Genomic DNA, 27,413 nt, shown 5'->3' on the forward strand with positions numbered 1-27,413 from the left:
TGCATTCACCTTATGAGAGGGGTTTGCAGTTTTTTGATTATTCTATTAGTCCATTGCACCCAAGCAAGCTCAATCAAGAACAATAGTAACTTAAACCCAGTGTGTGAACAAATGATAATAGATGACAATGCTCATTAGTGATGACAGGCTGTATTCTCCCTAATAGAACATACCCCCTGCTGTCCCTATATGATAACTGGCACCAGCATCAATGAGACCTCAGCTTATCTCATATAGTCCTTCAATTGATCACCAAATGATGCTGCGACGCCCTCTATTCATATGGATGTAAAGACTGTAGCATGTGGTGTGTTGGCTCTCTCTCACGTACATCCATGCATGCCTAGACATACATATTACAGACGGATTCACATATTACGTTCACACACACTCTCTATTTCACTCTCCCTTCACTCGGTGTCAGGGTACGTCAGTATATCGTAGTGTGAAGCCACCAGAGAGATAGAGGAGAGAGAGGAGAGAGAGAGAGAGAGAGAGAGAGAGAGAGAGGAGAGAGAGAGAGAGAGACGAGAGAGAGAGAGAGAGAGAGAGAGAGAGAGAGAGAGAGAGAGAGAGAGAGAGAGAGAGAGTGGGTGGCTGGAGAGGGAGAGAGAGAGCAAGCGGGGGGAAGTGAGAGAGAGAGAGAGAGAGAGAGAGAGAGAGAGAGACTGGGTGAAATACCACAGTGTCCCATCACAGCAGTAAGATTTGTGACCTGTTGCCACAAGAAAAGGTCAACCAGTGAAGAACAAACCACCATTGGTAAATACAACCCATATTTATGCTTATGTATTTTCCCTGTTGTACTTCAACCATTTGTACATCGTTACAACACTGTATATATACATAATTTGACATTTGTAATGTCTTTATTCTTTTGGAACTTCTGTGAGTGTAATGTTTACCGTTAATTTTTATTGTTTATTTCACTTCTGTATATTATCTGCTTCACTTGCTTTGGCAATGTTGACATATGTTTCCCATGCCAATAAAGCCCCTTGAATTGAATTGAATTGAGAAAGAGAGACAGAGAGAGACAGAGAGAGATCAGTGATTGAAACACATATAGAGTGGTATGGTTGGATCCCTGCTCGACCGTCCCTACACTATTTTACCCCATGTGGTGGCCCAGTGATATAATTAGAATAGAAATTACAGAAAGTTACAGTGAGCTAAATCCCCTGTGAATCGCTTGGCTAAAAATGTCCCGGCAACGCCAATGGATGTATCACCATAGCAACAGCCACTCTATTTCGGGTGGGAAAACGAGAGAGAGAGAGAGAGGGTGGGGGCGGAGACAGAGAGGGAGAGAGACAGAGAGGGAGGGGGGAGAGCGAGAGAGAGAGAGAGAGAGAGAGAGAGAGAGAGAGAGAGAGAGAGAGAGAGAGAGAGAGAGAGAGAGAAGGGGGGAAGGGGGAGATGGAGGGTTAGGCAGAGAGAGAGCCTACAGAAAAAACACAAACATTGCTGTTTCTAGGGGAAATGTATGCATTATTAAAGTAGGGGAAACATGTGTGGGTGGTGGATGGGTGTGTTTATGGCTTGACCTTGTTAAGGTTAGCATGGCGGTCATACAAGGACATTGAGGGCTAGAGGGTTTTACTCAGAACTCATCAGCTGAGGTCAATATTTAAATAGCATCAGTCAAACGCAGACAATATTTATCAATGCACTACTAATTGTCTTACTGTAATGGACATTGTGGACAATTATGACCAGAGAGAGATTGCTTAGAAGCCATGAACAGGAAAATGTCAAATAAAAAAATAATGTGAGTGATATCAATTTAAGTATTCTTCAGTCAAGGGCACACTGTCATTGCTATCATATTGCCATGGTTACATTATTTTCTAGATATCCAGAGTCAAATGGCAGATGATCCACAAACAATCTAAAACCGACACATACTCAAATATGATATCCCCCCCTCTCTCACGCTCTCTCACCTCTCTCCCTTTCAGCCCCTTTCTCAAACTCTCTCACTTCACCTCTCACATATATTCTCCCCATCTCTCTCCCTCTTTCTCCCCTTCTATCCTTCCGCTCTATACACCCTCCCCCCATCCATCCCTCCCTCCCTCCCTCCATCCCTCCCTCTTCTCTGTTCTCCTTCCCTCCCTGTGGTGTTGTGATTGAGCAGGATTGGAGGGGAGGCATTGTGAATCTTATTGTATTGATCCTCAGCCTGAATCACTTATCCCTTTCCCAATGTCCTCCCTCCATCTTCACACACTCGCTGTCCCTACACAGCACATACCCAACCTTACACACTTGTTTTGAACATTATATTTTACACTGCACGTTAGATAAATTGGCAGCAAAGCTGCCTGCCCTTATGAAGGGTGACAGGTTTTGAGACGTCCAACTTGTTTTTTGAGGTTTGTTCACGTTTTTCTAAGATTGGTGTAAAGATTCATTGGACATACCGGTACAAGTTCTTCTTCTTTGATAAATACGTCTGTTCTAAGACAGGAAATAGCTTGACATTCCATGCCAATGCCAAACCGATTCCTCTTTGCTAATGCAGACATACAACTGCAAACTCCCAGGCAGGACGTATTTATGACACTGTGCCTGTCCATGCACGCCGGCCCGGCAAAAACAAGTCTGGACGTGCATCCTGATTGTTTTGTTGTTATTTTTGATCTGTCACTGTCAGCACAACACTAGTCTGACCTCCCTGCCTGCCTGTCACCAGAGTATGAGGAGTCACTTACAGCCCTCACTGTCCCACTCTCTGCTATCTCATAAAGACACACACAGCATTTGCACACACACACACACACACGTCACACATACACACTGAAGGAGAGTGAGAGAGAAACGAGAGGAGGTGGAGGATGGAGACAGAGAGAGAGAGACATGAAAAGACAAAGAAAGACAGACAGTCATGTCAGGAATAGCAAACAGACCCGGTCATCTGACCCACTACACCTCCCCTTTCGTCTCTCTGCCAATCGACACTTGAACAGGTGCATCATGCTATCATGCTATCACGAGGCCGCAGTTGGTGACACCACCATATATCACTGTTAGCAACACATAGCCTGCGTCCCAAACGACACCCTTTCCCATATGAAGTGGACCATGTAGGGAACACGATGCCTTTTGGGACACAGACAAATGGCGCCCTATTCCAGGCAGTCATACTAGTGGCAAGTGTAGCAAACGACAAACATATCACAAACACATAGGGCCATGTTAGTCCAGCCTGGGATTTCAACTGTCCCTCAGTTATAGATATGGGTGGAAAAAGCAAGAGGGTTGACATATAATATTACTATAATAGCAGACTAGCATTAGTGGTACAAGAGGCAGTTTGGTATCGAAGACCATGCAGGGAGAGTTGCTGAATGTGGAATGAGGGAGAGGCAGATTGGTATAGAAGACCATGCAGGGAGAGTTGCTGAATGTGGAATGAGGGAGAGGCAGTTTGGTATAGAAGACCATGCAGGGAGAGTTGCTGAATGTGGAATGAGGGAGAGGCAGATTGGTATTGAAGACCATGCAGGGAGAGTTGCTGAATGTGGAATGAGGGAGAGGCAGTTTGGTATAGAAGACCATGCAGGGAGAGTTGCTGAATGTGGAATGAGGGAGAGGCAGATTGGTATTGAAGACCATGCAGGGAGAGTTGCTGAATGTGGAATGAGGGAGAGGCAGTTTGGTATAGAAGACCATGCAGGGAGAGTTGCTGAATGTGGAATGAGGGAGAGGCAGATTGGTATAGAAGACCATGCAGGGAGAGTTGCTGAATGTGGAATGAGGGAGAGGCAGTTTGGTATAGAAGACCATGCAGGGAGAGTTGCTGAATGTGGAATGAGGGAGAGGCAGATTGGTATTGAAGACCATGCAGGGAGAGTTGCTGAATGTGGAATGAGGGAGAGGCAGTTTGGTATAGAAGACCATGCAGGGAGAGTTGCTGAATGTGGAATGAGGGAGAGGCAGATTGGTATTGAAGACCATGCAGGGAGAGTTGCTGAATGTGGAATGAGGGAGAGGCAGATTGGTATTGAAGACCATGCAGGGAGAGTTGCTGAATGTGGAATGAGGGAGAGGCAGTTTGGTATAGAAGACCATGCAGGGAGAGTTGCTGAATGTGGAATGAGGGAGAGGCAGATTGGTATTGAAGACCATGCAGGGAGAGTTGCTGAATGTGGAATGAGGGAGAGGCAGTTTGGTATAGAAGACCATGCAGGGAGAGTTGCTGAATGTGGAATGAGGGAGAGGCAGATTGGTATTGAAGACCATGCAGGGAGAGTTGCTGAATGTGGAATGAGGGAGAGGCAGTTTGGTTTAGAAGACCATGCAGGGAGAGTTGCTGAATGTGGAATGAGGGAGAGGCAGATTGGTATTGAAGACCATGCAGGGAGAGTTGCTGAAGGTGGAATGAGGGAGAGGCAGATTGCTAGTTGGTTGCTACTTGCTAGACACTCTTGATATAGAAAGATTGGGTAAAAACTCAAACTAAAGGAGTGCACACACATAGACAGTCAGATCAACAGACAAACACACATGCATGCATTTTATTTTTACTTAAGTAAAAATATTTTTAAAGTACTATCGTTTTTGGGGGTATCTGTACTTTACTTTACTATTTTATACTTTTGACAACTTTTATTTCACTACATTCCTAAAGAAAATGATGTACTTTTTACTCGATACATTTTCCCTGACACCCAAAACTACTCATTACATTTTGAATGCTTAGCAGGACAGGAAAATGGTCCAATATATGCATTTATCAAGAGAACATCCCTGGTCATCCCTACTGCCTCTGATCTGGCGGACTCACTAAACAGAGAACATACCTGGTCATCTCTACTGCCCCTGATCTGGCGGACTCACTAAACAGAGAACATCCCTGGTCATCCCTACTGCCTCTGATCTGGCGGACTCACTAAACAGAGAACATCCCTGGTCATCCCCTGCCTCTGATCTGGCGGACTCACTAAACTCACACGCTTCATTTGTAAATTATGTCTGAGTGTTGGAGATAGCCCCTGGCTATCCGTAATGGTTTGCTTAATATAATGAATTAGAAATGATTTTTACTTTGACTTTTGATACTTAAGTATATTTAAAACCAACTACTTTTTACTTTTACTCAAGTACTATTTCACTGGGTGACTTTCACTTTTACTTGAGTCATTTTATCTTTACTTTTACTCAAGAAGGACAATACGGTACTTTTTCCACCACTGCGCTCATGCACGCACACACACACACATAGAGACTGACGCACTCAGGATATAGAAATAGTGGAACAAGCCCAAAGCGGAGGAGTAGACTGACACCCTATTGAGAGTTGTGTCTATACCGGAATACTATCTAGACCCCCCCCCCCTTGTGTCTCAAAAAAATAGTATCTTTCAGGCAACAAGGCTGGTGACTAAATGGCATTGAAACAAAGTGTGGTTTCGGGTTAGTCAGTTTTTGTGTCTTTGTTTAGTCTGGAGGTTGACCCCATGGGGGATGGGTTTACAGCCAACCTCAACATATTACCGGACGGAGTGTGTATGTTTAATAGATGCAAAAACACGTACGCACATACACAAAACCAGCGACACTGGGTTGATTGTAAAGAACAGGTAGAACTTAACGCGCTCCTGGAGGTTACCGCTGGATTCTTAAAACACTCCTCATACACACTCCGTCCGGTAATATGTTGAGGTTGGCTGTAAACCCATCCCCCATGGGGTCAACCTCCAGACTAAACAAAGACACAAAAACTGACTAACCCGAAACCATACTTTGTTTCAATGCCATTTAGTCACCAGCCTTGTTGCCTCGTTGCCTACGAGAATAAACAAGCATATCAGTTGATCTCTCACTGTTACCGTGCCAACTGATTATGGTACTAGACAGCTATGTTCTCTACTCCCGCCCCCAATGAAATATCAACCTATCAGGAGTATCAGAAGGCTGGTTAATAAAAAAATACTTATTAGTACAAGGATATAGAAGTGGTAGGCCTATATTTAATTCAAACATTCACCTTAAATGGCTAAATAATGTGTGCTATTTGAAATAACTTTATTAGACTGCATTTTCATTTGATACAAAATATAGATTATACAGACCTAACATAACACAATTGACTTGATTTAATACACATTTCAAATGTGGACAGTCCAGGGATATTTCCCCTGATCCTGATAAGAAATGACCATACTTTTTAAAGACAACTTTTTTTTTAAAGACAAATTGTAATGAACAGTTTGCCATTCATAGGTGTTGGGTAATTTGCCACAGTAAACAAAGAAATACTTTACTTCAGTTGTATAGAATGATTTTCAAATAGATCTATCGCCATTAGTCTCCTAAAAAAGCATGATCAATTTGTTCAAAATGATAATACCCACCACAGAGTGAAACATTTTTTTTTTTTTATTCCCAGCAATCTGGACCTAAAGATAACTTCCACATACACTTTAAGGAGGCTGATAAATCAGTGGCCACGGGTTGAATCAATTTTGCTTCCATGTTGTTTCAATGAAATTACGTTGAACTAACGTGGAATAGACGTTGAATTGATGTCTGTGCCAAGTGGGCATTGATGGTTGCAATTGAGATCAGCTGTGCTGGTGAATTTAACACTGATTGATGGTTTAACAAGAGAATACCTTGTGTTAGTACGCTGGCCAATGTTCGTTGCAATAGGCCCATAATGTCTACAACAGACTAGGTCCTGTTTACCGAGGCTATGAGATATGCCTGAGATAAGGATTTCAGCACCCACTAATCTCTCTCTGTGTGTGTGTGTCGGCTCGTGTGAATTAATGCATGTATCTGTGTGTACAGTATGTGTGCGTGTGTATCATTTTAATTAGAATGGGTTGAATGAGCGGTTCAGCTAACGAGCGTAACACAATCTCATGTAGACAAAGAGCAAGGGAGAGAGGGAGGGAGAGAGAGAGAGATGGAAAGGAGGAAAGAAGGAGGGAGGGAGGAAAGAGCATGGAAAGGTATAGCACTGGCTTGAACTTGTCACTCAGTGAGATGGTTTATTGTAATTTTAAGTGTGTTGAGAGATAGTGTTTACCTTTGGCCTGAAAACTACTGTCAGCCTCAATAGTCAGTATAGGCCTATTAAAGTTGGAATCCGTAGCGGTGAAACTGCCATGTCCGTTTGCGATATTACAACAACAAATATGTTATTTCAATCAATGAACACTGATTGCCCATCATTGCATGTGCAATAGAACAGCAGATGTACTGTATGCTCGACAATTTGTATTAATTTGATGCTGGAGCTCCTCTCCGCCGTTGAATCAACAAAACAAAAACAATAACAAATGGGCCTGGAGTGCCAAGTGGCAGTATTTCTCCTTATTGCGGATCTCAGCTTTAAGGACAGACATGGCTCAGGGTGCCTTCATGTGAAATTGAACGGACAGAAAAATAGGTGCTGATATTTAGGAGAGAGAGTCATTTTTTTATAAGAGTGAGAACTTAACTAGTTTTGAATCTGAAGAATTTAGACAGTAAGGGAAGGGCAATGAAACGAGATAGAGCTTTGGGTTGTCTTTGCATGCCTGTTAAGTATACTCACACTGACTTGAACGGACAGAAAAACAAATGGTGAGACCGAGTTTTGGTCCCAAGAATACAGCCACTATTCGGGTGGTTTGTCTGGCATATAGACAGAGCGACAGAGCTCGCAGGTTACCTTTCCGTGTTTGTAGAAAGAACTCAACATTGAAAAGAACAGACATCAAAACAAATTGTGATATTTACAGAATGTTGTTTCTAATTAAAGAATAGGCCTTAGGTTTCCCCTCTCCTTCTCTGTTCTCCATCTTCTCACCCAGATGGCCTGTAAAACACACGGCTCTGGCCAGAAGTACTGTACTATATAGGGGATAGGGTTCCATTTGGGGCTTGGCCAAGGAGAACAAAGAGCAGTGAATTTTAACCAGAGTGTTTAATCAGCCCCAGGTAATGATTAAAGCCTGTCGACAACATCAGCTTCAGGTGAACAGCCTCGGGCTACTGTACTCAACACGATTTCATAGTTTCTCTTCGAAATTCAACATATTGTGGATGAACATCTATTTTTTTGTTGTATAACATTTTTTTTTACCTCTTTTTCTCCCCAATTTCGTGGTATCCAATTGGTAGTTACAGTCTTGTCTCTTCGCTGCAACTCCCGTACTCCCTCGGGAGAGGCAAAGGTCAAGAGCCATGCGTCCACCGAAACACAACCCAACCAACCAAGCCAAGCCGCACTGCTTCTTGACACAATGCCCACTTGACCCGGAAGCCAGCTGCACCAATGTGTCAGAGGAAACACCGTACACCTGGCGACCGTGTCAGCGTGCACTGCACGATGGGGCAAGGACATCCCTGTCGGCCAAATCCTCCCCTAACCCAGATGACGCTGAGCCAATTGTGTGCCGCCCCATTGGTCTCCCGGTCGCAGCCTGCTACGACAAAGCCTGGACTCGAACCCAGAATCTCTAGTGGCACAGCTAGCACTGCGATGCAGTGTCTTAGACCGCTGCGCCACTCGGGAGGCCCACACAAGCATCTATTTTTTTGACGCATTCATTTCGCATGGTTACAGGGTTAAAACAGAAACAACTTAAAAGGTGGTTAAGGTTAAGGCAATGGTTTGGGGAAGGCTCTGCAAACCAACCGACGTCATACCATCAAGTATTCTCATGGCTTGCTAAAGCATTGAGAACTGCCATAGCGCGGTGGTCTAAACAGCGCGCTTTGGCTCCGAGCATCACAAGTTGGTGCCATTTCATTTGGTGCGAGCGCCGAGGAAGGTGCATATCGACGTTCTCAGGACCTTGTCAAACGTCCATAAGCGAAGTCTATTTCTAGTGACCAAGCTGAATGTACCGCAGCACAGATAATGAGAAGACAGGAGCAGGGAGAGAGAGATGGAATAAAAAGAAAGAGACTTACAGAGAGAGGGGTGAGAGAGAGAGAAACAGAACTAGAGAGAAAAAGAGAAAGAAACAGACTAAAAGCCAGAGAGAAAGGGACAGAAACGAAACAGAGGAAACAGCGAAAGGAGTGCCGTACTTAAGAGATAGCGTGCAGCTTCTAGTCAGTGTGGGTTAATTGTGTCTTGTCAGAGTGAGAGGGCTTCTCCTCCAGTCTAGCTTATCAATGGTGTCCTCCTTCACTGTGCGACGGTGGCGGTTTGGGAGAGTGTGTGTGTGCGCGTCTGTGTGTGTGCCGAGCTGGGCCAGGAGTGACAGAGAGACGTGTTACTCTCTGCAGTAATCCTCTCATTATGGCAATTAGGAGAGCAGAGGGAGGCAGGGGGGGGCAAAGTGATAGTCAGGTCATCAATTCACCATGGCCTCCTCACGCCCTCAGAGCATCAGACACAACCAGCCATCAATTGGCCTGGATTAAAACAGTAATTGGTGAAAATTGGCTATTCCAGTGTGCACTGTTGGGAAAGCAAAACAATGAGCTGACATGAGCTACAGAGTAGCTAGTTTGTGGGAATAACACGGTCATCTTTGTTGTCAGGCTCATAATCATAGTAACGGAGGTTGGGATAGGGGACTGCAACAACGTCTACCTGGAGCTAAGGTAGAAATATAGCTGCAAGCAGCCATGGCGGGGATCAAGCCTTATGGCACCACAGCGATTCCTTAACACGCCTGCCAAATATCAGAGGTTAAAATCAAACAGATCATGCAATATGCTTTTGATGGATTGAAAACCGAGGTGGGTTTCATAAATTCCCCTGAACCCCTTTTGTCTCTTGGACCCAGGTCCACTGGGTCCAAGAATCCTTTGAGACATACAGTACCGGTCAAAAGTTTGGACACACCTACTCATTCCAGGGTTTTTCTGTATTTTTACATTGTAGAATAATAGTGAAGACATCAAAACTATGAAATAACACATATGGAATCATGTGGTAACCAGAAAAGTGTGATATATTTTATACTTTGAGATTCTTCAAAGTAGCCACCGTTTGACAGCTTTACACACTCTTGGCATTCTCTCAACCAGCTTCATGAGGTAGTTACCTGGAATGCATTTCAATTAACAGGTGTGCCTTATTAAAAGTTAATATGTGGAATTTCTTTCCTTCTTAATGCGTTTGAGCCAATCAGTTGTGTTGTGACGAGGTAGGGTTGGTCTATAGAAGATAGCCCTATTTGGTAAAAGACCAAGTCCATAATATGGAAAGAACAGCTCAAATAAGCAAAGAGAAACAACAGTCCATCATTACTTTAAGACAAAAATGTCAAGAGCTGTGCGTCCTCTGAAACACAACCCAACCAAGCCACACTGCTTCTTGACACAATGCCCACTTAACCCATAAGCCAGCAGTACAAATGCTTGGATGAAACTGACTCATGAGGACCGCCACAAGAAAGAGTGTTACCTCTGCTGCAAAGGATAAGTTCATTAGAGTTACCAGCTTCAGAAATTGCAGCCCAATAAACGCTTCACAGAGTTCAAGTAACAGACTAACAGACACATCTCAACATCAACTGTTCAGAGCAGACTGCGTAAATCAGGACTTCATGGTTGAATCGCTGCAAAGAAACCACTACTAAACGATACCAATAATAAGAAGAGACTTGCTTGTGCCAAGAAACATGAGCAATGGACATTAGACTGGTGAAAATCTGGCTTTGGTCTGATGAGTACAAATTTGAGATTTGTGGTTCCAACCGTTCTGTTTTTGTGAGATGCAGAGTAGGTGAATGGATGATCTCCACATGTGTGGTTCCCACCGTGAAGTATGGAGGAGGTGTGACGGTGTGGGGGTGCTTTGCTAATGACACTGTCTGTGATTTATTTAGGATTCAAGGCACACTTAACCAGCATGGCTACCACAGCATTCTGCAGTGATACACTATCCCATCTGGTTTGTGCTTAGTGGGACTATCGTTTGTTTTTCAACAGGACAATGACCCAACACACCTCCAGGCTGTGTAAGGGCTATTTGACCAAGAAGGAGAGTGATGGAGTGCTGCATCAGATGGCCTGGCCTCCACAATCACCTGACCTCAACCCAATTGAGATGGTTTGGGATGAGTTAGACTGCAGGAAGGAAAAGGAAGGTAAAGCAGCCAACAAGTGCTCAGTATATGTGGGAACTCCTTCAAGACTGTTGGAAAAGCATTCCAGGTGAAGCTGGTTGAGAGAATGCCAAGAGTGTGTCAAGCTGTCATCAAGGCAAATGGTAGTGTAATGGCTTCGGTAGTCGGGTGGGAGGAATGAGGTGCAGGAAGCAGCGAACACAGGGAGTGGTGTTTTTAATAACACTGGATAAACAAAAGTTCCCAACCATAGGGAATAAATACAAATAGACGACCAGAAAAAGCCGACGAACAACACGTCGTCAATGAAGAAAATTAATCCCGCACAAACAATGGACGGGCCAGCTAAACTAAATACCCCCTCTAATAGCTAATTGGCCACAGGTGCCCAAAACCAAAAAAAGGGAAAACCAAAAAGGGGATCGGTAGTAGCTAATAGGCCGGTGACGACGACCGCCGAGCGCCACCCGAGCAGGAGGGGGCGCCACCGTCGGTGGGAATCGTGACAGGTAGCTACCTTGAAGAATCTCAAATATAAAATATGTTTTGATTTGTTTAACACTTTTCTGGTTACTACATGATTCCATATGTGTTATTTCATAGTTGTGATGTCTTCACTATTATTCTACAATGTAGAAAATAGTACAAATAAAGAAAAACCCTTGAATGAGTAGGTGTGTCCAAACTTTTGACTGGTACTGTATATATCCCACCCTCACTTCCCTAAACACTCTCCCCCTATCCTCAAAACCTCCCCCATCTCCAAAACATCCAATACACCCCCCAAGAAAATCTCTCTCAAACACACACACACACTGTAGAAAACACCCCACACTGCTTTATCAACGTCAACAAGATACACTCTAGGTCTCCAGTCTCTCCACACGTCTCTCTGCCGGCGCAGACAGAGATAAAAGATCGTCCAGATCTGGAAGAAGTCAGGACATTGTATTAGTGTTGCAGGATATCCAGCCTCTCTACCTCCACAGCTATCCATAATGTCCTGCAGTTTACGAAGATACCGTATCTGGTAGTGATTCACCGCTATCTGCTAGATAGAGTCACCAGTGTTTTTCTCTCCTGTTTCCCCTTGTGACATCACCCCACCTTTCCTTGAACCCTGAACCCTAGGATGACATGTCAAGTTGATATGACAAGGGATGGAAAGAGGGAGGAAGGAAGGATAAAAGGGGAGACTCATAACCAGCTCTCTTTTCCTATTTTCATACTGCTTCTCCTAACAGTATGTACCAGCAGGGGTCCTCACACCTACTGAATGAATCAATCTGCGCACACAGTTTGTGTGTGTGTGTGCGTGCGTGTGTGTGCGTGTTGGACCGAATAGTAGGAGTGTGTGTATGTGTGTGTGTGCATATACAGTACATATGCCCTGTACGTCTCCATGTGTGATATCTCCCCCTGTGGCTCTGCTTCTATCAAGGGCAAATCAGAGCTGTCAAAAGCGTCACGCCGTGCTGCCATGGCAACCGCATTAGCACTTGCGAAGGTCACGAGATGGAGTGTGTTCCCATCCTGCAGAGTCCTGTCATACATGACACACAGCCAGAGCATAACACACACACACACACACACACACACACACACACACACACACACACACACACACACACACACACACACACACACACACACACACACTGCTGCTGCATCGTCAGAAACTCTCCGGCCGCATACATTTTTATACAGTAGAATAAAACACAGTACAAAAAGAGGCCTCTCCTTAATTCGCTGTTAAAGTGACGGCCACTTCCATTTTACTTCCGTATCACTGACATTGCGGTTTTTAACAGGCTTCACCATTAGATCATCAAATTCATGAAAACGCAGTCATTTATTAAGACATATATAGAACTCTATTTGTGTTTGTGGATTTAATGACTTCTACTTTATGCTTTTTTATTACATTTTTGTGCTTGAAGACCACTGCGTTAAGATTTTGCACATTGAAAGCCATAAAAAAATATATATACAAAAGTTGAAAAACTACAAGGCTGAGGCGGCAGTCACTTCCTGGTTTTCTTCACAGCGTATAAGGGTTTGACTGAATGTTTTTTCTCTCAGTCATACAAGACACGCAACCAGATCCACCGTCCCTGTAAAGACGACAACCCTACCACGTACTGCATTCACCATACATTACCAGAGATCTCAGAACAATATGAGCATCTCCCTAATTCAAGTTCAGCTAAAGTTGATTTCATTTTATTTTCGTATTCATTGGAGACTACTGCTCTACTTTATTGGGTTCTACTAATTTAGTCTGAGCATGGTGTGAAAGTCTCACAGGCTTTAACACACAAACACCCGCACACATACACAGAGCCAAAACAGACGCACGCACAAACGTACGCACACACGCACAGACACACACAGGCTTCAACAAGCTCTTTGGAGCTCAAGTGAGAACAGTGGAAGTGTGTGATGTCACATCACTTAGCACAACAACACTAGAAAAGGAAGAAAGCAATCTGGTGATAAAAAGACCAGTTGAAACATCTCCTCCCCTGCCAAGTCCATCTTCCCTCCCTCCCTCCCTCAATTTTTCTTAGTGCTGAAAATGCTGCTTTCTCTGTCTTTCTGTTTCTCTGTGGGTCTCTCTCGCTCTTTTGTTCTCTCTCTCTCTCACTCACACATACAATAGACTCTCTCTCTCTCTCTTTCTCTCTCTCTCTCTCTCTCTGGAAGTGGAGTGTGTGGGGTCTTCATTCTGTATATGATGATGAATGAGTGCCCTGTCTGTGTTTCCTCCACTGCATTAATAGAGTGATACCATGACAATGGTGCCCGGTTCCTCCCTGTGCCACCCACCACACCACACACACACACACACACACACACACACACACACACACACACACACACACACACACACACACACACACACACACACACACACACACACACACACACACGAAGTTTGGCCTCATGGCAACCGAGCAAGGTCAGGACAGTATTGTTTGACTGACTGTTCATTCATACTCCAGACTGTGTGTGTGTGTGTGTGTGTGTGTGTGTGTGTGTGTGTGTGTGTGTGTGTGTGTGTGTGTGTGTGTGTGTGTGTGTGTGTGTGTGTGTGTGTGTGTGTGTGTGTGTGTGTGTGTGTGTCAGTCATTCAAAGCAACAACCATTTTCGTATTACCATAAACACACTCAATGTCACATGGGCAATAAGTCCCATCATTCACTTACTGTTGCATTATGAGTCAGAAATCAAGGTTGAAGATTCCTCACTATTGCAGACATATGTGACCGTTGTACGTTGCAGGTCCGTAACCTTCAAATGTGTCCCAGTTGAATTCTATGGAGAACAAAACCTTTACTCCTGCCTGGCAGGTGTTAGTGACTATCTAATCATAGATCATGTTGTTCTGTTAAATTGTTCTGTTCTTAAGGCGCTCCTGTTAGATAGCTGGTCTCTTTGTTCTAACACTCGCACGCACGCACACGCACGCACACACACACACACACACACACACACACACACTCATACCTGCTCGAGCTGTTTCCTGTGTCACATTGACTTCTTCTGCTTGCTGAAAGCACCTTACCGTCGTTGGGTTGATCCAAGTAGTTGCAATTAAGGGAGCCTGCGGTTGTTTAAACACCTCACTTCATCTCTCTCTGATGAGACCAAATGCTTTTTTATCAGCCAGTTAGACCAACCACATCACCATCACATCGCTCACAGGCAGATAACTGCTTTATTTATCTATTTATCCCACTGCAGGATCCACGCCCTACTCCCCAATGTAACGACATCAAACAGACGCGGTGATGAATGCCCTTGAAAATCAAACATCGTAGGAAAGAACCCTTGGAAAGAGTGTTCTTGGTGTTACTGCTGATCTAGGAAAAATGGATAAGAACGAAGTCTGATGTGTGTTATGGACTTATCGTTTGATCATCTTGAAGAACGATCTAACCTTAATGGCCATGTTCTGTTATAATCTCCACCGGCACAGCCAGAAGAGGACTGGCCACCCCTCAGAGCCTGGATCCTCTCTAGGTTTCTTCCTAGGTTCCTGCCTTTCTAGGGATCTTTTCCTAGCCATCATGCTTCGACATCTCCGTTGCTTGCTGTTTGAGGTTTTACACTTGGTTTCTGTAAAGCACTTTATGAAATCTGCTGATGTAAAAATGGCTTTAGAATTAAATGTGATTGATTGATTGATCAAATGGTTCCATCTTACTGGTAAGAAAAGATGTTTCACTAAGAACAGATGTTCTGTGATCAGAAACAAAGTAGTGTTTGTCATCAGAGTACAGCCAAACATCCTCTTCTGATTGTGTGGTTCCACAGGGTCTAGTAACGACACAATAATCCACTACTATCATCCGAAATCAGCTGAGCTAGAACAAGGTCTTCAGGTCTCAGATAAGATATCATGCTGCAAGCATATCTGATGGTAGGTTAAATACCCAACAATCAAACAGTCATGACAAAGTTGAGCGTTGAGAGAGAGAGAGAGAGAGAGAGAGAGAGAGAGAGAGGAGAGAGAGAGAGAGAGAGATTATTATGGATTATTATTATTTTAATTATGTTAATATTGTAAATCTCCAAAGTAAGCTTTGGCAATATGTACACTACTTTTCAAAAGTTTGGGGTCACTTAGAAATGTCCTTCTTTTCCATGAAAACATACATGAAATTAGTTGCAAAATGAATAGGAAATATAGTCAAGACGTTGACAAGGTTATAAATAATGATTTTTAATTGAAATAATAATTATTCCCTCCAGACTTTGCTTTCGTCAAAGAATCCTCCATTTGCAGCAATTACAGCCTTGCATACCTTTGGCATTCTAGTTGTCAATTTGTTGAGGTAATCTGAAGAGATTTCACCCCATGCTTCCTGAAAAACCTCCCACAAGTTGGATTGGCTCGATGGGCACTTCTTACATACCATACGGTTTAAGCTGCTCCCACAACAGCTCAATAGGGTTGACATCCGGTGACTGTGCTGGCCACTCCATTATAGACAGAATACCAGCTGACTGCTTCTTCCCTAAATAGTTCTGCATAGTTTGGAGCTGTGCTTTGGGTCATTGTCCTGTTGTAGGAGGAAATTGGCTCCAATTAAGCACCGTCCACATGGTATGGCATGGCGATGCAAAATGGAGTGATAGCCTTTCTTTTTCAAGATTCCTTTTACCCTGTACAAATCTCCCACTTTACTACTACCAAAGCACTCCACCATGCCTCCACCATGCTTGACCATGCTTGACAGATGGCGTCAAGCACTCCTCCAGCATCTTTACATTTTTTCTGCATCTCACGAATGTTCTTCTTTGTGATCCGAACACCTCAAACTTAGATTTCTCTGTCCATAACAATTTTTTCCAATCTTCCTCTGTCCAGTGTCTGTGTTTTGCCCATCTTAATCTTTTCTTTTTATTGGCCAGTCTGAGATATGGCTTTTACTTTGCAACTCTGCCTAGAAGGCCAGCATCCCAGAGTCCCCTCTTCACTGTTGACGTTGAGACTGGTGTGTTGCGGGTACTATTTAATTAAGCTGCCAGTTGAGGACTTGTGAGGCGTCTGTTTCTCAAACTAAACACTCTAATGTACTTGTCTAATGTACTTGTTCTCTTGCTCTGTTTTGCACCGGGGCCTCCCACTCCTCTTTCTATTCTGGTTAGAAAAAGTTTGCGCTGTTCTGTGAATGGAGTAGTACACAGCATTGTACAAGATCTTCAGTTTCTTGGCAATTTCTCACATGGAATAGCCTTCATTTCTCAGAACAATAAAGACTGACGAGTTTCAGAAAAAAGTTATTTGTTTCTGGCCATTTTGAGCCTGTAATTGAATCCAGAAATGCTGATGCTCCAGATACTCAACTAGTCCAAAGTTAGGCCAGTTTTATTGGTTCTTTAATCAGAACAACAGTGTGCAGCTGTGCTAACAAGGGTTTTCTAATGATCAATTAGCCTTTTAAAATGTTAAAACTTGGATTAGCTAACACAACGTGCCATTGGAACACAGGAGTGATGGTTGCTGATAATGGGCCTCTGTACGCCTATGTAGATATTTAATTAAAAATCAGCCGTTTCCACCTACAATAGTCAATTACAACATTAACAATGTCTACACTGTATTTCTGATCAATTTGACATTATTTTAATGGGGGAAAAAATGTGCTTTTCTTTCAAAAACAAGGACATTTCTAAGTAACCCCAAACTTTTGAACGGTAGTGTACATAGTTACGTCATGCCAATAAAGCAAATTGAAATTGAAAATTGAGAGAGAGAGAAATACTGTAATTATATTAGGGAGAATACAGCCTGTCATCACTAATGAGTATTGTCATCTATTATCATTTGTTCACACACTGGTTTTAAATACTATTGCTCTTGATTGAGCTTGCTTGGTGCAATGGACTAATAGAAGAGTCAAAAAACTGCAAACCCCTCTCATATGGCAATCCAGGGAGATCAAAGCAAACACAAATGTATTTGAACCCAGGTCTGATAGCCGACTGTGTCTTCTCCCATAGTATTTTATTTAGTATGAGACTGAAGGACCTGGCCCCTATATCCCCCTCATACTCTTCCATCCTTCAAGACATCATTAGGCACTAACTACTTAGTTTATTACCATGGCGACTGACTACAGGAAGTATTTACCAAAGTGAAAGATGATTCAAATAGTGTTGTGCTTAATAATTCATCAACTTCAAAGAGCTCCTTATTGAACTTCATGAATAAAACAACACCACGGTCAAGCTCTGTGTTTTACAGCAAACTACCAGAATACAGGCTATAGAGGGGAACATCAGTTAAAGTTAGAGAGAGAAAAAGAGGGAGTGAGGGAAGTATGGAGAGAGAGAGAGTCACCAAACAAGAATTCACAAAATGGGACAAACACCAAATTGAGACTTCTGCATGCAGAATTCTGCAAAAATATCCTCTGTCTACAATGTAAAACACCAGATAATGCATGCAGAGCAGAATTAGGCCGATACCCACTAATTATCAAAACCCAGAAAAGAGCCGTTAAATTCTACAACCACCTAAAAGGAAGCGATTCCCAAACCTTCCCTAAGAAAGGCATCACCTACAGAGAGATGAACTTGGAGAAGAGTCCCCTAAGCAAGCTGGTCCTGGGGCTCTGTTCACAAACACAAACACACCCCATAGAGCCCCAGGACAGCAACACAATTAGACCCAACCAAATCATGAGAAAACAAAAAGATAATTACTTGACACATTGGAAAGAATTAACAAAACTGAGCAACCTAGAATGCTATTTGGCCCTAAACAGAGTGTACACAGTGGCAGAATACCTGACCACGGTGACTGACCCAAACTTTGACTATGTACAGACTCAGTGAGCATAGCCTTGCTATTGAGAAAGGCTGCCGTAGGCGGACCTGGCTCTCAAGAGAAGACAGGCTATGTGCACACTGCCCACAAAACTAGGTGGAAACTGAGCTGCACTTCCTAACCTCGTGCCAAAGGTATGACCATATTAGAGAGACGTTTCCCTCAGATTACACAGACCCACAAAGAATTTGAAAACAAACCGAATTTTGATAGACTCCCATATCTATTAGGTGAAATACAAGAAAGTAAAAAGATAAGGCATCCAGTGAAGAACAAACACCCATATTTATGTTTATTTATTTTCCAATTTTGCACATAACATGACATTTGAAATGTCTTTATTCTTTTGGAATGTTTACTGTTAATTTTTGTATTGTTTATTTCACTTTTGTTTATTATCTATTTCACATTCGATGACAATGTAAACATACAGTGGCAAGATAAAATATGTGACCCTTTGGAATTACAAAAAGTATTCATCCCCCTTGGCGTTTTTCCTATTTTGTTGCATTACAACCTGTAATATACTGTTGAAGTCGGAAGTTTACATACACCTTAGCCAAATACATTTAAACTCAGTTTTTCACAATTCCTGACATTTAATCCTAGTAAAAACTCCCTGTCTAATGTCTAATGTCAGTTAGGATCATCAGTTTATTTTAAGAATATGAAATATCAGAATAATAGTAGAGAGAATGATTTATTTCAGATTTTATTTCTTTCAACACATTACCAGTGGGTCAGAAGTCTACAGAGAGGTAACAAAGAGACCAAAGATAATTCTGAAGGAGCTGCAAAGCTCCACAGATGAGATTGGACTATCTGTCCATAGGACCACTTTAAGCCATACACTCTACAGAGCTGGGCTTTATGGAACAGTGGCCAGAGAAAAGCCATTGCTTCAAGAAAAAAATAATCTAACAGTTTTGGTGTTCGTCAAAAGGCATGTGGGAGACTCCCCAAACATATGGAAGAAGGTACTCTGGTCAGATGAGACAAACTGTAGCTTTTTGACCATCAACGGAAACACAATGTCTGGTGCAAACCCAACACCTCTCATCACCCTGAGAACACCATCCCCACAGTGAAGCATGGTGGTGGCAGCATCATCATGCTGTGGGGATGTTTTTCATTGACAGGGACTGGGAAACTGGTCAGAATTGAAGGAATGATGGATGGAGCTAAATACAGGGACATTCTTGAGGGAAACCTGTTTCAGTCTTCCAGAGATTTGAGACTGGGACGGAGGTTCACCTTCCAGCAGGACAATGACCCTAAGTATACTGCTAAAGCAACACTTGAGTGGTTTTAGGAGAAACATGTAAATGTTTTGGAATGGCCTAGTCAAAGCCCAGACCTCAGTCCAATTGTAAATCTGTAGTGGGACTTAAAGATTGGAACCCATCCAACTTCAAGGAGCTGGAGCAGTTTTGCCTTGAAGAATGGGGGAAAAATCCCAGTGGCTAGATGTGCCAAGCTTATAGAGACATACAAGAGACTTGCAGCTGTAATTGCAGCAAAAGGTGGCTCTACAAAGTATTGACTTTGGGCGGTGAATAGTTATGCATGCTCAAGCTTTCAGATTTTTTTGTCTTATTTCTTGTCTGTTTCGCAATAAAAAAATATTTTGCATCTTTATAGTGGTAGGCATGTTGTGTAAATTAAATGATACAAACCCCTAAAAAAATCAATTTTAATTCCAGGTTGTTAGGCAACAAAATAGGAAAAATGCCAAGGGGGTGAATACTTTCACAAGCCTGAATTTCTGCATAAATTGGTCACAAAATGTTGTTTGATCTTCATCTAAGTCACAACAATAGACAAACAGTCTGCTTAAACTAAAAACACACAAACAATTATAGGTTTTTATGTCTTTATTGAACACACTGTGTAAACATTCACAGTGTAGGGTGGAAAAAGTATTTGAACCCTTGGATTTAATAACTTGTTGACACTCCTTCGGCAGCAATAAACTCAACCAAATGTTTTCTGTAGTTGGGGATCAGACCTGCACAACGGTCAGGAGGAATTTTGGACCATTCATCTTTACAAAACTGTTTCAGTTCAGCAATATTCTAAGGATGTCTGGTGTAAACCGCTCTCGATGTCATGCCACAGCATTTTAAATCGGGTTGAGGTCAGGACTCTGACTGGGCCACTCCAGAAGGCTTATTTTCTCTATTGAAGCCATTCTGTTGTTGATTTAATTCTGTGTTTTGGGTTGTTGTCCTGTTGCATCACCCAACCTCTGTTGAGCTTCAATTGGCGGACAGATAGCCCTACATTCTCCTGCAAAATGTCTTGATAAACTTGGGAATTATTTTTTCCATCGATGATAGCAAGCTGTCCAGGCCCTGAGGCAGCAAAGCAGTCCCAAACCTTGATGCTCCCTCCACCATACTTTACAGTTGGGATGAGATTTTTATGTTGGTGTGTTGGTATGGGCCATTTTTCTTATCCACACATAGTGTTTTGTGTTCCTTCAAAACAATTCAACTTTAGTTTAACCTCTACGGGATCGGTGTCCCCCCACCCCCGCGGGACGGTTGAGTTAACGTAGGCTAATGTGATTAGCATGAGGTTGTAAGTATCAAAAAAATATCCCTGGACATAGACATATCTGATATGGGCAGAAAACTTAAATTCTTGTTAATCTAACTGCACTATCCAATTTACAGTAGCTATTACAGTTAAATAATACCATGGTATTGTTTGAGGAGAGTGCACAATTATGAACTTGAAAATGTATTAATAAACCAATTAGGCACATTTGGGCAGTCTTGATACAACATTTTGAACAGATATGCAACGGTTCATTGGCTCAGTTTAAAACTTTGCACATACACTGCTGCCATCTAGTGGCCAAAATCTAAATTGCGCCTGGGCTGGAATAATACATTATGGCCTTTCTCTTTCAAAGACGATGGTACAAAAACAAACAAACAAAAAAAGTACATGTTTTTTTCTTTGTATTATCTTTTACCAGATCTAATGTGATATATTCTCCTACATTAATTTCACATTTCCAGGAATATGCATATCCTTGCTTCAGGTCCTGAGCTACAGGCAGTTAGATTTGGGATTGTCAATTTAGACGAAAAGGGTTGGATCCTTAATTAATCTGTCCACAGAATATTTAGCCAGATGCACTGTGGAACATCCAGGTACTCTTGCGAACTTCAGACGTGCATCAATATTTCTTGGCTTCTTCCGTGGTGTCCTCCCATGAACACCATTCTTGTTTAGTGTTTTACATATTGTAGACTCGTCAACAGAGATGTTAGCTTGTTCCAGAGATTTCGGTAAGTCTTTAGCTGACACTCTAGGATTCTTCTTAACCTTGTTGAGCATTCTGCACTGTGCCCTTGCAGTCATCTTTGCAGGACGGCCACTCATAGGGAGAGTAGCAACAGTGCTGAACTTTCTCCATTTATAGACAATTTGTCTTACCGTGGACTGATGAACATCAAGGCTTTTAGAGATACTTTTGTAACCCTTTCCAGCTTTATGCAAGTTAACAATTCTTAAACTTAGGTCTTCTGAGATCTCTTTTGTTCAAGGTATGGTTCACATCAGGCAATGCTTCTTGTAGGGCAGGGCAGCTCTAACCATCATCTCTAATCTCGTCTCATTGATTGGACTCCAGGTTAGCTGACTCCTGATTCCAATTAGCTTTTGGAAAGTCATTAGCCTAGGGGTTTACATACTTTTTCCAACCTACACTGTGAATGTTTAAATTATGTATTCAACATAGACAAGAAAAATACAATAATTTGTGTGTTATTAGATTAAGCAGACTGTGTTTGTCTATTGTCGTGACTAAGATGAAGATCAGATCGAATTTTATGACTAATTTATGCAGAAATCCAGTGTAATTCCAAAGGGTTCACATTATTTTTCTTGCCACTGTATGTTTCCCATGCCAAAAATCCCTTAAATTGAGAGAGAGAGAGAGAGAGAGAGAGAGAGAGATAGAGAGAGACCTAGAGAGAGATAGAGAGAGACCTAGAGAGAGACCGAGAGAGAGACCGAGAGAGAGAGACCGAGAGAGAAAGACCGAGAGAGACCAGGGACAGTCGTGATAAACAGAACAAATACAGGTTAGCTAGTTTGTTCAGAAGCCAATCCAATTCTTCTTTGGTGTAAAGGGAGCGATTCAGAGGGAGCATCCTTCTTTGGTGTACAGAGGCAGTCAGAAGGAGAGGGAGAGGGAGAGCGACCAGGGACCACCTCATTAAGGTAGTAATTGGTTGAACTACTTCCGCTGTCCCAAGATGCCCCGCGAGTGGATAACCCTTTGCCCTTCCAGTCTCCAAAGTGCCCTTTTTGGCGGTGGTTTATTTTCCCCAAAACATTTTTGGGGGAGGGACGTTGTTGTTCTGAACCCACTCCCAGCAAGTCGTCGTTAAATTCTATACTTCAGAAACAAAAAGTTGCGTCTCTTGATTGTTCACCAATGACCGGTCATTAGCACTGGCGTGTAAAGGCGGACACACATATCCAGATTAGTGAACTACGTTTATCATCCATAGAAAATACTGTTTAGCAATCTACTACTGACTCATCTTTGCCAGAGTAATAGACTACCTGGCAATTTAATTGATAATTTTCATATTTCAGATAGGCTTAGTTTGGGTGGCTACTGGCTAACAATAAGCAGCTGTAACATTGCACTGCCTTCAATATTATGGGATGAAGATGTAACATATAATCAATTCTACCACACCTTTGTTTCATCATAAAACCAGAGAGCAACCTCTGTCTGGTGAAGTCCACAAACCATATTACATGTAACAAACAACTAAATGAACTACAGCATGGTCAAGCAAGTTAATGTCGGACCACTAAACTAAACTATTGATTTAGAACCAGAGAGTTACCTCAAGTCGCAAAGAAAACAGGAGCTGCCTCCACTATTCCAGCACAATTTAAACTTCAACATTTCAACATCAAATCACCTATGCCTAGTTTAATACAGTGACAATTAAAATATACCATGAACAATTTAGTCCAATCAACGTAAGCTAAATATGATTTGGCTGTCCATGGTTGTGATTTGTGTGTGTGTGTGTGTGTGTGTGTGTGTGTGTGTGTGTGTGTGTGTGTGTGTGTGTGTGTGTGTGTGTGTGTGTGTGTGTGTGTGTGTGTGTGTGTGTGTGTGTGTGTGTGCATTCATTCAAGCAGAAAAAACATGTTGACTTACCCTACTTGTAGAGAACCACCAATGCCATTCTACTCTCTTTCATGTTAACGAAACAGTCTATGACTCCGTCAAACAGTACGCGTTTAGTTTTTGTTGTCATATGCTACCGGGCTAAAATGCTTGCTCGCTAGCCTAACTTCCTATCATGGGCAACGATTAGCCAGCCAGTTGACATTAGCCTACTACATCTAGCTACATATTGAACTTCCATCCTCTCAGGCCAGGGGCACAACAATGTATGAATTAATGGTTGGATAAAAATCATCGTTATAATCATTAGACAGTACAGAGAATTAAGTAAAACCTGAAGTCTAAATCCCTATCTCCATCCATGGCTAATTTAGGAAAGGGCCAATTTTAACTAGCTAGCTAGCCAACGGAGGACAACAATAAGATGCAGCAATTCAAGTTTTCTTACATTTTGCTCTCGATGTGATATGATTGGTATGAAGCCAAATCCAAACTGGTTTTCCTTGACATGTTTGTTTGTTCCACCAGCACCATTCACATTTGAGCTCACTCAGTTTAGCTCAATGCTGATTGGCTATTATTTGATACTTTTTTATCAAGGGAGGCAAAACGCTTGCTGGCTTCACTTGCATTCAATGCTACACGCGGCAACAATGTCCTACTCTTTTTGACCAGACAGTATGGGCTACACAGACAGAGACAGAGCGGCGCTGCTCGCTCTGACGCTTTCTTTTTTTTCATGGTACATACCACTGTCTGCAGGCAGGCTGCCCTCCAAAGTGATAGCTGGTGCAGACAGAACATCCATCCAATCCAGCAGCGTCTGCTACAAGTAGGCCATGTGATTCAGCTTGCTCTGGACTCCAGAGAAGAGACATGATATATCCCTAGTTGATGTTGGCTGCTAACGTGAATGACTTTCAGCTCCAAATGCAGGTGTAAAACGCAGTTTATTTCTGTAGCCTATCTGGAAATGCATCATTGTTCATGGCTGTAATGACAGGCTACATTTGCGTAGCGATCATGCGTGCGTGCGCGCGTGCCGGGGTCACCGCATTTTGTACCACTCCTTTTTGGAGGTCACAGGTCAAAAAGTTTGAAAACCACTGGGATACATGATAGTGGCAACAAATGGAGTTGGGATGGATATAGTAATGGTAGACTACAGTATTTCTGACAAAGCTGTGTTGGTCAATGTTAGTAAGTACAGCCTTTCCTCATCAGATTGTGCTGCTTGCCTCTCTTGTAATAACTGCTCAGCGAGTCTGTGACCGCGGTTGCGGATAAAAAAAATTCCGGGGATGCCCTTTGCTCTGTTTGAGAACATGCCCCCTAAATGGTCTGTGCACGGCCGTGACCGCAGGCATGAAGAGGGTCGGGAGGAGGAATGGGAAGGAGGACTGGAGAGAGGGATTCAATAGTGGGACTGGATCTGTGGATCTGCTCCGAGAGCACCGGTGGAATCAAAAACAGATTGGGGTCATTTGATGCGACGTGATTTGATTTGTGATTGGTACAAGGTCTCCCGGAAATTGGTGCGCGTGGGCTGTCTCTGAGACACCTCCTGTCACCACGGCGGTGAGATATGGAGAGGGCCATGCAATGTGTCACATCATCAATGACCTTTTTGGAATGAATGTTTGTAGTGTTGGTCCTGAGGAGCATTATTCAAAACAGTGACAAGCAGGCTAGTGCACAGAGACGAACAACACAGTGTTATACGCACAAGTAATGAATTGTCACCAAGGTGTTATTCAAAACAGTGACAAGCAGGCTAGTTTACAGCAAGGGACAGACAGTAGGGTTAGAGACGTACATTTCTGTCTCCATTTGTCACCAAGGCACGGTGAGTGTTCATTATTAACCTGTCTTTTTTTTTAAGGGGTTAACCTATGTCTTAGTTTACTCTCCGGATGCACACAGAGTACATTAACTAGGCCGTAAAGTGTCCATCGTGACATTCTGTAAGGCTGTGATCAATGACAATCCTAATAGCAGACCTGGGTTCAAATATATGTGTATACTCAAAAAATGTGGAGTTCAACAAGGGTTCTTCTAAGATCCTCAAAGCTCTTTGAAGAACCTTAGAGTTCTTGGCACTGAAAGTGGCCCCAAAAAGGTTCTTCCAAGAACCCAATAGGAGGTGGGGTTCATCGAGGAACCTCCTTAGTTGGTGAGGGTTCTTGCAGGAACCTAACTACTCAACTGAAACATTTAGGTGCAGGCACTTAACTGAAAAACGTAAAGATCTCTTCAATTTAAGGTAAGGTGTGTCCCTTGTATGATCTAAATTGATATTGTTTTACGATGATACCATCTATCTTTTCATATTTGTGCAAATCTTTCAAAAACAGAAAATGGACACAATTCAATGGATATCAATCAATAAAGAGGTAAGAATATGTAGGCTATAAGAATATGTTGAAGGCTAGCTGTATTGAGTGCAGATGACTAAACTGCTCACCTTTGTGTCTGTGTCTGCAGGTATGAAGTTCAAAATGAACCCCAAAAGGTTCTTCAAAAGTTTCTTTGAGGGGTTCTTTAAAGAACTTATAGAAGTTCCCCCACCGTTTCAATTTGAAGAACCCCTAAAGCATACTCCATGAACCTTTGCTTTTTAGAGTGTATTGGAGTAATTGTTATTTAATTCTATTAAGCTATTTATTTTTGTATTTTAAAATAATCTGGCCCAAATCAACTACAATTTTAAAATAATTTCCTATAAATTGAGTACTATTTCAAAGTGTTTTCAAATGCTTTTTTCAAATATTATTTTCAAATACCTGGGTTAATTGCATGGGATTGTAGTTGAGTATTTTCAAAGACTTTTCAAGTGTATTTCTAAATACATTCCAAAAAAATCGAAATACTTACTTCCAAATGTCTTTGAAAGTAATTGAAATACCCTAAATAGTATTTTGAACCCAGGTCTGCCTAATAGCCACCCCAAAAAAGCAGTCCCCTTCAACATGCTATCGTGCCCAGTCTCCATCTCTGTCTCCATTTCCATAGTACCATGCTGGGTTCCTGAGCCCTGGTAGTACCCCCTCCCCCTTCACACATGCATACTATCATCCTGCTATCGCCGTAGCCTACTAGTGTATTCCTGAGCCCCAGATAGCTAGCCAACACTAGGCCATTGATTTCTCCAGGACCAATTAGCCTAGCGTCAAAGATCTCACTCAGAAGGTTCAGGACAGTGGGGGATTCACTCTCTTTAATCACACATCAATGCTAGCCCGGGAGCGACACACACACGTTCACACACACACGGGCACACACCCGCACACACATCAATGCTATCCCCGGAGCAATCTCGATCTCTCTTTTCTGTTTATCCTCGGCAACCCGAAGCCAAGTCGCTATCGATTGGGCAGCGCTAGCGGGGATAGTGCTATCACTGGCCACTGCTCCTCGCAGCTGTGTGTGTGTGTGTGTGTGTGTGTGTGTGTGTGTGTGTGTGTGTGTGTGTGTGTGTGTGTGTGTGTGTGTGTGTGTGTGTGTGTGTGTGTGTGTGTGTGTGTGTGTGTGTGTGTGTGTGTGTGTGTGTGTGTGTTTATGTGTGTGCGTCCATGGCTTAGAGACAGTGGGACAGAACCCCTGAGTGATGATTTCCTCATAAACTGTCATTGATTTTATGACAGTGTGATCATGGCCACGGTGATGACGGTAATGCCATCTCTCAAGATCTCTGTCCCAGTGGCACCGTATTCGTGCACTATGCGCTGGTTAAAAGCAGTGCACTATGTAGGCGAATAGGGTGGCATTCGGGACGTAGCATAGATCTCCTTCCCTGTTAGAGAAGACTGGAGGAATTATCCTCACACCCGTTACCACTGACCTCTCTGAAGGCCTGTGGTGTGTGTG

Source organism: Salmo salar, chromosome 15, assembly GCF_965601325.2.
Source record: "Salmo salar chromosome 15, fSalSal1, whole genome shotgun sequence".
In the NCBI taxonomy this organism is placed as follows: domain Eukaryota; kingdom Metazoa; phylum Chordata; class Actinopteri; order Salmoniformes; family Salmonidae; genus Salmo; species Salmo salar.